General features: G+C 38.9%; 1 long non-coding RNA gene across 1 annotated transcript; it reads right to left on the bottom strand.

Moving 5' to 3' along the window:
• Positions 1-1,254: 1,254 nt before the first annotated feature.
• On the bottom strand, positions 1,255-5,466 carry LOC119878662. Its single transcript, XR_005387053.1, has 3 exons — positions 5,387-5,466; positions 4,538-4,572; positions 1,255-1,688 (listed from the first exon to the last, which is right to left on the bottom strand). It is a non-coding gene; the product is annotated as an uncharacterized LOC119878662 (long non-coding RNA).
• Between the last annotated feature and the right edge of the window lie 3,389 nt (positions 5,467-8,855).

Genomic DNA, 8,855 nt, shown 5'->3' with positions numbered 1-8,855 from the left:
CCCTTCGAGAGTGGCTTTTTCATTCCTTAAAGCCCTATGGCTCCCCTGGCAATAAGCCCTGTTTTAAGGCTGGGTGCTTTGGGGGCTCATGTCTCTGATGTGTTCCCAAGGGCCAGGGTGCCTGATGTGGAGCACAAACCCCTGGTTCCTCAGAGACAGGCTGTATATTAATGAGATTCTCCCAACTGTTGGTCTCTGTGCCTAGGGTGGGCTTCCTGGCAAGGCCATGTCTCTGCCCCTCCTATCCATCCCCATGCGGCCCTTTTATCCTTTGTTGTGGAGACACTGTTCATCTAGCTAGCTTGAGGCCCTTTTCAGAGGGAATTGCTTCATATGTGGCTGTAGATGTGTTGTGTCTGTAGGAGATGAGGTTAGTACACTTCTATGTTGCTATCTTAAACCTCCTCCCAATAAATTGTCTTAATAAAATATTGACAACAGCTATTAGGACCAAGTAGATCTCCTAGGTTTGCTTTACTTTTTTCCTCAGAGCTGGGTCCCAGGGCTCGTCACAGCCCAGGTACAGCCAGCAAGGGCCCGGATCATGATCCAAGGCTCAGCTCTCGCCACCTGCTCAGAAAAGCACCTTCAATATTTTATCAGCTTGATATCCCTCTGATCACCTTATGGACCAGATTTATAAGATAATGTTTTCCTTCTAATGAAAACTTTTGGTGTTTCATGGTAATCTTTATACATTAGCTTTATTTAGTGATAGAGTACCTATAATATCACAATACCACGTGTGACTTCTTTGAAAGTGATCTTTTAAAAAACAATTAAGAAACCCAAGTAAAGAGGGATAAAAATTTTTTAATTGTTGAAATATATTGGTAAATTGAGTAATCTACATTGTAGTACTAAGTGGCTACACATGGTCATCCTCAAATTAAGAACTTTCCCTAATACCCCACTAACCATCAATCACAAGTCCTTGAAAATACTATAGGATTAACTTGATGAGATGCTATGATCACACAAAGGAGAATGGGGAGAATCAATGACTGCAAAGGATTCACGGTGACATCAGCCTTTGACTAAAGAAAATAGAAAATCAATCAAAACATGCATAAGGCATGCGAATTTTGGTGGCTTATTTTTCAACATTGCAATGTCATACATTGTTCCTAACAGAAGAAATCCTCTGACACTTACACAAAGCTGAAAACCAAAACATAAAAAACAGTCAAGAGAGAACCGTTAAGAATCAATTTAACCATTTTACAGCTAAAAATTAATGTGACATAAAAATAGTGAAAGGTAACCCACAAATATATTACGTTAGGGATTCATTTATAGTGCCTTCTTATCTGAAGTTATAAATAGAATAAGGATTTTGTTATATAAAAACTATCAAAAAAGTATCAGTGAAAAGACATGATCTTCATGAGCTGTACTGAATGGCCAGGGAACAAGTCCTGCCAGACACAGCAGGCTAGCTCCAGATAGCAGTTTGTCACCTTGTCTTTCACAGAAGGACCCCAGAAAGTTCCATATACCCGTGTATTGTTGACCTGATTCCTTTCTAGTACAACATTCAACATGTACCCATGGTTTCAATTACAGACTTAAGAATTTGGGTGGAGAGGGGAGGCGGAGCAGGAGACTATTTAGAATTTCCTTGGAAATTTCTGTACACATTATGATGTCCCATGGAATGCAATTCCTTCCAAATCTCAATGAGCAAGCTGTGAAGACAACAAACAGCAAAAGGGGAGAGTCAGCAAGCTTAACATAGTACAACTTAGAAAAAAATAAATCAGCTTTAAGCCTACAAATTATTTACTGATTTTTTTTAACATTCAGTGCTTTATTTTATTTAAATTCATTTTGTCAGCATATAGTATATCACCCAGCAATCATCTCATCATGTTCCCTCCTTCATGCCCGTCACCCAGTTACCCTAACCCCCCAACCCACTTCTCCTTCTGCAACCCTTTGTTTCCCAGAGTCAGGAGTCTCTCATGGTTTGTCTCCCTCATTAATTTCCCCACTCAGTTTCCCTCCTTCCCTTATAATCCCTTTCACTATTTCTTATATTCCACATATGAGTGAAACCAAATGATAACTGTCTCTCTGAACGACATCTCACTCAGCATAATACCCTCCAGTTCCATCCACGTCGAAGCAAATGGTGGTGGGTATTCGTCCTTTCTGATGGCTGAGTCATATTCCACTGTATATATAGACCACATCTTCTTTATCTATTCATCTGTTGAAGGACATTGAGGCTCCTTCCACAGTCTGGCTATTGTGGACATTGCTGCTATGAACATTGGGGAACAGGTGACTTTGCTGCTATGAACATTGGAGAACAGGTGCCCCATTTCACTACATTTCATTTCACTTCATTTCACTACATCTGTATCTTTGGATAAATACCCAGTAGTGCAATTGCTGAGTCATAGGGTAGCTCTGTTTTTAACTCCTTGAGGAACCTCCACACTGTTTTCCAGAGTGCTATACCAGCTTGGATTCCCACCCACAGTGCACAAGGGTTCCCCCTCTCCACATCCTCTCCATCACTTGTTGTCTCCTGTCTTGTTCATTTAGCCATTCTCACTGGTGTAAATTGGTATCTCATTGTGGTTTTGGTTTGTATTTCCCTGATGGCAAGTTATGTGAATCATTTTTTCATGTGCTTGTTGGCCATATTTACTGATTTTCTTTCAGTAAAACATGCTCAAGTTTCATTCAATACTTAAGACTTAATGTGTGGTTAGTACAATGCTAAGCACTGGTGACAGTTACATAAAGAGAAAAGAGCAGTGAGCAAAGAGACTTATAAACTTAGAATTAAAATATGACATGATAGGGACACTTGGGTGTGGCTCAGTTGGTTGAGCATCTGCCTTCAGCTCAGGTCATAATCCCAGGATCCTGGAATGGAGCCTCACATCTGGGTCCCTGCTCAGTGGGGAGTCTGCTTCTCCCTCTCCTTCCCCGTTTGTTTTCTCTCTTTCTCTCTTTCTCTCTCTCTCTCTCTCTCAAATACATAAAATTTTTAAAAATAAAATAAAATATGACAGGATAATGCCCAGACCAAGCTGTACATCAACATCACCCAAATTAAGCATACAGACTGCTCAGCAATAATCCCATCCCCTCCCTACATGGTGGGACCCTGCTGGGAGAGGTGTAACCATCCACACTCGCTCCAGCTATCCGGGGGAATTTGTTCCAGCCAGTCTCTCCAACGGGCATCTGAAGAGCACCACTGTGAGTCCTCTGTGCTGCGAGTGCTTCACACATCTAAGTGGGCATAATTCTCACCCAGAGTCATAGGCAGAAGAAACTATGCTTTGTATCATGATAGTAGTATTGTAAGAGATTCTGAAATCATTTCCCGATTTGTTCAAAAAGGTAACCAAAATAATTTTGAACTCTGGTCATGGAGGGAGTTCAATGGAATTACTTCAAGAGATTTTACATGTTAGGTCAAAAAATATTTCCATAAAATATCCTCCTCTACAAAGGACAGTCTTCTCCTCAGGGTTTCTCAATAACTTATGCCCAGAAAGCCATGAGTTCAGACATGTCACAGGTGAGTACCACAGTGGATGCTTAGCAACTATGGAAAAGAACAGCCTTTCAAATTAGAACACTTTTCAGGTGATTCAAAGGGAGAGAGATGGCAATAAAATAATATATGTTTATATAGTCGTGAGCGGTGAAGATATATTTTAGCTAGGAGTCTAAAGTGGTGGGCTGGTTTACCAGCAAGACTGCTAAATTGTTATCAGGGAATTTAAGATCCATACATAAAGGTGAACAACCATCTTGTCCAACCACCCCATGAGAAAATCAAATTTGAGAAAGCCTAGAAGAAGGTTAGGGATTCCTGTGAGGTGCCGTGTTAGTAACAGAACTACCACACCTCCCCGATACCTATTTACCTGACACCTCTTTCTACTCTATTCCCATGCTTTTTGAAATATGACCTATTTTCAGGAGAATAACATATGCTCACTTTCATCTAGATTATCTTTTCTATTTAATGCAAATAACAAAAGTACTTCTGCAGTGGAGAACTAGCCGGGAATCCAGAGGGTTAGAGCTCTTAAAAATAATAGAAATAGAAAATCTCCAGCAAATTCCCAAAGAGAAACTCAGTACTCTATATTGTGGTCATGGGCACTAGGGACTATAGCTCCATAATGCTTTCACCTTGAAAAGAAAATCTTCTCAGAAGTGGCTACCCAAGATTGTCATATTTCTTGTTATATTTCTTTCTTACCCAGTTTCTGTGTCTCTCTCCCACAGTGGGAAAGCTTATTTGTCTCTTATTCTGTGACCCCTCCCCATCCCAAACACCAACTCCAGTAACTGGCCCTGAGCCATAAGTTGGTTCAGTTTCAAGTCAGTTTTGCTTTGGGTCTGGATCCAAAGGCTGGATTCTCCTTACAAAACAGAATCTTGAAGTTTGAGATTTCTGAGAAACACCTAGCAACAATATCTACAGTTCATTCATCATTGAGACTAAATACATACAATTATTTTTAAAAAATACAAATAGTAAAAATAGAAAAAAAAATACCTCTTGATTATTGAGTCATGATATTTTCTTCTAATCTTAAAGAGAAAATTTTAAAAAGTTAATTGTTCGGATTATAAAGAACATATTCTAGTTTCCTATAAAATGACAAATAGTAGTGACATATATGTATTTGCTAGTCCAAATCATAATGCAGAGAAACAGCAATGAGGAACAAATAACTATAGTATGTTACAAATAAGGTAATGCACCCTGTGCGCCAATCAAACATATTAACAGTCCTTTAAAACTATGCATCGGATAACTGTATAGTGGTTGGTAAACCAGCATTCTTTACCATGAGCTACACACTTGAGCAAGAAACTAGCTATGAGGCTGCTGTCATTCATGCCTGTTATCAGAAAGACATTAGCCCCACAATTACTACTTGTTGAAGTAGAAAAGGGGGCCTCATTTCATTTAATTATACAATACACAGTTGTTTTTCCTCTAATCATCAGACTGCTATCATACATCACAGGAATATATTATAAGAATTTACCTTTATGTTCTACAAAAACTCCATAAACTTACTGAAACACTTGCTTTCACTGTCATACCGACTGTCACTGAAATTAACAGTAAGTTTAAATTATCCATGGAAAAAAACTTTATAAATCCATGGAACATAACCACAAATAGAAGCTAAATTTTGCTCTGGAACTACTCTCATCATGTAGGTGGCAATTTCAACAAATGACTACAATGAACAGATAATGGTTTTTCTACATGGCTAACTGCAACTGAATAATATGTAGGTTGAGTCAGGCAAGCTGAAATATAAATTTCATATTTTTTTCACAAACAAAATGATAAATACTTAGGGAAAGTAAATATCACAACTTTACTTACTTTTGCGTACAGTCTTTGTTTGATTAGATATCATATTGACAGCTTCAGATGGCAGACCTACATATACCCCTCCGTAGTTCTAATGAAAAGAAGCAGATATAGAAAATTCAGACCAATCTCAATGATACTCTATATTTGCCAAGAGTGATGAGCATGGAATACAGCCAACAATTATAGAACTATTTAAACAACTCATGACTTCTCAAAAGTAGGGTCTGAAATATTATTGCACTTAAAAATAAATTTTTTCTATGTTAAAAGAAGCTCTATATGAAAAAAGAAAGCTATGTTGAGTTAGTAGAAGTTTTAGATATTTAACTTGGGATGAGGAAGAAGAAAAGAAATTGGTATTTTTATAACTGAGTACAGTAATAAATATCCATAGAATAACATGTTAATCAGTCAACATACATCAAGAATTCAGAGTGGTGAACAGAGTAGTAGGTGCTATGCAACATTTCCCTAGAGGTAGATACAAACATAAAAGGAGGGGAGAAAGAGCCAACAAGTCATGAGATTAGAGTGCAGTCAACCAGAGGAGAGGGAGAATGAAGGAAGGAAATCCATTAGGGAGAATAGTACATCCAAGAACCATAGGACAGAAAACAGTGCAGGCCATGTGCACAGGACAAAACCCAAGCTTGCTTGAAAGCAAAGATTATGAGCAAGTTCTTTTTCAGATCACATGCTCCTACCTGTATTCCATGCACCAGAAGTTTTCTGGGTGTAATCTGTGTTATTGGTGATGTACCACACGGTGTTAAATTACATCTGTGCATTCAATTAATCCGTGGAAGGTGGCCAAAATTATTCAAATTAAAGCCAGCTTTAATTTAACTTAGGTCAAACATACCTCCTCTTGTCATCTTCCGTTATCGATTCTTCTGTTCTAAAAGGTCAAAAATATTTGCTATGAGCCAGTTGGTCACATAGTCAGACACTGCATTATTGGTTATGAGTAAAAGAGGGCTACTGACTTAAAGTCAATTCTATTTATTTCAAGTTCTTCTATCAAGTATTCTGTAACACACCATTGTTTCCACCTCATTCATGTATTTAAAAATTAGTCATTTTCTACTCAACAAAATGTGCAAATCCAGCAAATGCTAAGAAGCCCAACTGCTAAACAAAAGGACATAAGGAGGGCAACCGAGATTGCAAAAACCACATTAACGTTGCATCAGGAAGCCTGGGTTCTTGTCCTCCGTGTGCCACCAACACAGACAGGCTGTGGGCAAGCTGCCTGCCTGCATCTCATCTGTAAAATGAGGCTGTCAACCAGATGGTTCCAAGATCCCCTCGAGTCTTAGGGGACTATGATTCTGTGACACTCATACCACTCAGTGGCACCACTCTAGGTATGAAAGATTTCTTTAGTGCAAAAGAGTTAATGTCAATTTGACTTCCTTCTATCTAAAAAAAAAGGCCATTTTATACATGATCTGCACAGAAAAGGTGCAAATGTTTAAAGGAAATTTTTAGAGGGAATCACTATTTTAAAATGCACAGCCTCTTTCCTTGCATGAGAGGAATCCATATTCTACTGATATTCCTTGGCATGTTTCTAAAAGGATTGGGAAGCTTTCCTTCAAGCACTAGTTAACATACATAAGTTACTTTTCTTAAGGAAAAAAACCCCAAGATTCAAATGTATCTGGCTGAACTCAGCATATAATTCTAAAGGGCTTCAGCCAAGAAGAAAGAATAAAAACATCTAAACAGCTTTACTGAATCTTCTAATTTTAGGGACTGTCTAATCATGGTTTCACCCATTTAAAAGCCGTGAATGTTTCAAATGTATATGTATAGGAGATTTTGCTTCATTGCATCTGCCAGTAAATCTCAAGCCTATGAAGAAGGGAGGTGTAGAACTGGGAATCATCCATCGAACACTGGCCATGCCCACAGCTAATACTCTGACAGAGTGCAAAATCCACCTTGAGATCTAATTTATCCAAATTGAGCTCACAACCTAAATTCACCAGATAACTGTCAACTTCATTCATCTCCTGCTAAAGTTGGATCGTTTTTTAATTCAAAGGTGTCAAAGCCATATTGTATTAGAAATGGAGTTATGCTTATTGAAGTAGTATAACAAAGTGTTATTCACTACTTTTAATTAAAATTGATTTGTAACCTGTTGGTGTAGACAACAGGAAAATGATGATGACTAACTTGCTGGAGTATATTAGGACTGTCTACCTCGGACCAAAATGACTAATGCTATCATGATGTTGTTACTGAGGCTAGGTGGCACTGGTAGGTTTGGACATATACAATGTCTCTTTTCTAGCACAGCTATTCTTTTCAGAGCCAACTCTGTTTAATTCTTTCTCCCCTTGCCTAATTCTGCTTAAGGATATACTAAAGGTTTTCAAATATATTTTAACTCCCCCAAGTGTAAGAAAACACTAAATGATCTTTAATCTACTATCTCTTACAAAGTATTCAATACCCTGAAGCCACTCTGTGTTCTCCACTATAAAATTAATCAACAACTTTGTACATCTGACTTGCAGGAAATGATAATGTAGCTGCCATATGTATTGGATAATAAATTAAGCTTCAGACATGACTAAATCATTAAAAATACCACTTATAAAGACTCATTGGATGTCTACTCTTTTAAGCCTTCAAGTAAGTTACAATGTCTGCCTTTGCATATACGCTCTCACCTATGAGCTGCTGCTTCATCCATTCCTTCCACAAACGATTATTCTACAATACAAGGACCACACAGGTAAAAATGGCAGCATCATTGAGTCTCTCCTGCGTGTCAGATATAGGGCAGGGCACTTTATAGGCATTAGTGTGATTTTCCTCACAACAGCTCTGAGAGTTTAGACCTGGGAAAATAGGTCCACAGAATCATGTCATTAATAAATATGCAAGACCAATAAGTAAGACAGACATTTAGACTCCATCTGACACCCCTGGGGGGCTCAGTCAGTGAAGCATCTGCCTCGGGATCAGGTCATGGCCCCAGGGTCCTGGGATGGAGTCCTGCATCGGGCTCCCTGCTCAGGGGGGAGCCTGCTTCTCCCTCTGTCTGTCGCTCCCCCTGCTTGTGTTCTCTCACACGTGCTCTCTTGACAAATAAATAAATAAATCTTTAAACCCCATCTGATACCAAAACCCATGCTCTATATTATAATTCATCCCTTGCTTCTCAAATAGGAAGATGGAAAAGTAAAAACACCGCAGTGAGAAACCAACAAGGTGGCCACCCTGGACCCGGGGACCACCTCTGCACCAGTCCCAACAAACGCTTTGAGCATCAGCACACTCTCACAGCCTCCCGTGGACTGTACAGCACATGCTGTACATGTAACAGCATGGTTTCCTTCATTCCTCAGCACAATCCTGCACAGTGGGGATTACCCACATTTTTTTTAAGATTTTATTTATTTATCCATGAGAGACATAGAGAAGAGAGAGCGAGAGATGGCAGATACCAGTCAGGAGGAGA

Source organism: Canis lupus, unplaced genomic scaffold (genome assembly GCF_011100685.1).
Source record: "Canis lupus familiaris isolate Mischka breed German Shepherd unplaced genomic scaffold, alternate assembly UU_Cfam_GSD_1.0 chrUn_S1788H1985, whole genome shotgun sequence".
Lineage (NCBI taxonomy): Eukaryota > Metazoa > Chordata > Mammalia > Carnivora > Canidae > Canis > Canis lupus.
The sequence above is the reverse complement of the archived record's forward strand: the minus strand, read 5'-3'. Positions and strand labels throughout refer to the sequence as shown.